This window comes from Pristis pectinata, chromosome 30, assembly GCF_009764475.1.
Source record: "Pristis pectinata isolate sPriPec2 chromosome 30, sPriPec2.1.pri, whole genome shotgun sequence".
Taxonomy (NCBI): Eukaryota; Metazoa; Chordata; class Chondrichthyes; order Rhinopristiformes; family Pristidae; genus Pristis; species Pristis pectinata.
In genome coordinates this window covers 1,788,170-1,790,305 of record NC_067434.1, presented here as the reverse complement: position 1 = coordinate 1,790,305, position 2,136 = coordinate 1,788,170, and the positions used below count along the sequence as shown (strand labels likewise).

Below are 2,136 nucleotides of genomic sequence, written 5' to 3'. Positions count from 1 at the left end.
CCCGGGACACACTGATCCCAGCCCATGGCCAATGTCCTTCTGGCTGCCGGGCTGTGGAGAGCATGGTAGTCGTGGCCGACTGGTTAAGGCGATAGACTAGAAATTCATTGGGGATTGCCCGCACATGTTCGAATCCTGCCGACTATGGGAGCAGCGGGTCCAGCCGGAGTAACCGGTGTAATTTTGAGGGGCTGTTGATTGTTTGGTCCCGCAGTGAAAATTCCATATAATAAATGACACTGCTTTAACTGCGTTTCAATGCTTCCTTTATTAATTTGAGACATTGACCTGGGAATTCTCTCTTTTGCAGTGGTCCAGGTCACTCCTGACCCTGTTTCCGACCAGAAACGTTACGTCTGTTTCTCTCTCCGCAGATGTTGCTGGACGTACTAGGTGTTTGTACCGTTTTCTGTTTTATATTGTCCGTGACTCGCTGATTCAAACCAATGAAGCATATTGGGAAAAGTCGGGCCCCTGCACCGATCCATGGTCACTGCTTCCCAACCCGGGGAACGGCCCATTTTTTCCCACTTCCTTCAGGGTGCCTCTGTGGCACAATCGGTCAGCGCGTTCGGCTGTGAACCGAAAGGTTGGTGTTTCGAGCCCACCCAGGGACGCTGGCGATGTGGCAGCTTTTGCTGTGCGTGCCATTGTCAGCTGGGTAACACTGCGCTGTCCGGAGGCGGGCTCTCCCTGCTGCTGCCTCACTAGGCTCAGTGGGAGCCCTCACTGCGCGTTCTCAGGTCCGAGAGTCCGAATGTCCCGCTTCCCTTTTACCAGAATGTGCGTGTTTCCTCCGGCGGCATCCTTGGACATAACAGACTTGCCAGGTCTAATATCTTGTTTTGATTTAATTCTAAATGGCATCTGCCCCAAAATGTTTTCACGGGGTGTGGGGAGAGAGCCGAACAGGGGCTTGAACTTGGATGATGAGCCATGGTCGCACTGAATGGTGGAGCGGGATGGACAGAATAGTCGGTGGCAGCCTTGTTCTCTGTGTTCTAATTCCTCTGTTTTATGCTGGACGGGTGATATCCAGAAAAGAGCGGACTTCTGAAATTACGGAGCAACAGTAGGGATGTAGCTCAGTGGGAGAGCACGTGCTTTGCATGTATGAGGTCCCGGGTTCAATCCCCGGCATCTCCATGCTGGTGATCTTGAATTTTCAACAAGTCCCTGCAAACAATTCTGACTGACCTTAGAACGGACTGGAACTGTGAAATCCAAACCTGATGTTGTCTCGAGCCACAGAGAGATAGGAAAGTGACATCTGACATGGATAAATCACCTGCAATATTGCATCGCCAATTCCAAGAGATGCACCTCTTAATTTTACCTTGTACCCGGGCGAGAGCACAGAGAGCACAGTGATGGTAACAATATGGAACAGGAAGTAAGGAAAGAAGAAAGGAGGGAGAGAGAGAGGGGTGTGTGTGAAGAGACTTGGAAGAGATAAAGTACTTAGTGAGGAGAAAGAAGAGAAGCCAGAAAAAGAAACTGTGTTAAGTCGGAAAGGAAACCGGCAAAAGAATAAATGTGGGAACACAGAACGTTGCGACTGTTTGCCCAACAGCAGAGCGTCGCAGCGGAAGCGTGCTGGGCCCATAACCCAGAGGTCGATGGATCGAAACCATCCTCTTCTATTCTTCAGCTGAACATTTTACAACAGAATGCTGTCACGTGACACATACCCACAATATACATTTCACTTCACTTAAAATGAAAATCTCGCGTTTCAATATTAAAGTTCATTTTATTTCATTATTCCATGTGGACAGGTCCGTTGGGGAGAACGACTGTCCCTGTTGTGCTCAGCTATAGTCCAATACACAATGTCCTCCGCTGTATGAGGCTGTGCTTTGCTATCGAACAGAAAATTCTGGAAGCACTCAGCAGGTCAGGCGAAATAGATAGCGAGTTAACGTTTCACTGTCGGGACCCGGCATTAGAACCGGGTCAGAGGGAGAACAAGTGAATGTTCAGCAGCAGAGAAGGTGGGGAGTGGGCAGTGGGGGGAACAAGGGGAACATCTTTGACAGGGTGAGACCAGACACATCACGTGACGAGGCTGTGGGACACACAGGATAGGCCGGCTTTTCCCCTGGAAAGGGGAAACACGGACCCACAATGACAGAC

General features: G+C 50.0%; 2 non-coding genes across 2 annotated transcripts; both read left to right on the top strand.

Annotated features, from left to right (window-relative positions):
- Positions 1-543: 543 nt before the first annotated feature.
- Positions 544-617, top strand: trnah-gug (transfer RNA histidin (anticodon GUG)). Its single transcript has one exon. It is a non-coding gene; the product is annotated as a tRNA-His (tRNA).
- A 457-nt stretch (positions 618-1,074) lies between these two features.
- Positions 1,075-1,146, top strand: trnaa-ugc (transfer RNA alanine (anticodon UGC)). Its single transcript has one exon. It is a non-coding gene; the product is annotated as a tRNA-Ala (tRNA).
- Positions 1,147-2,136: the final 990 nt, after the last annotated feature.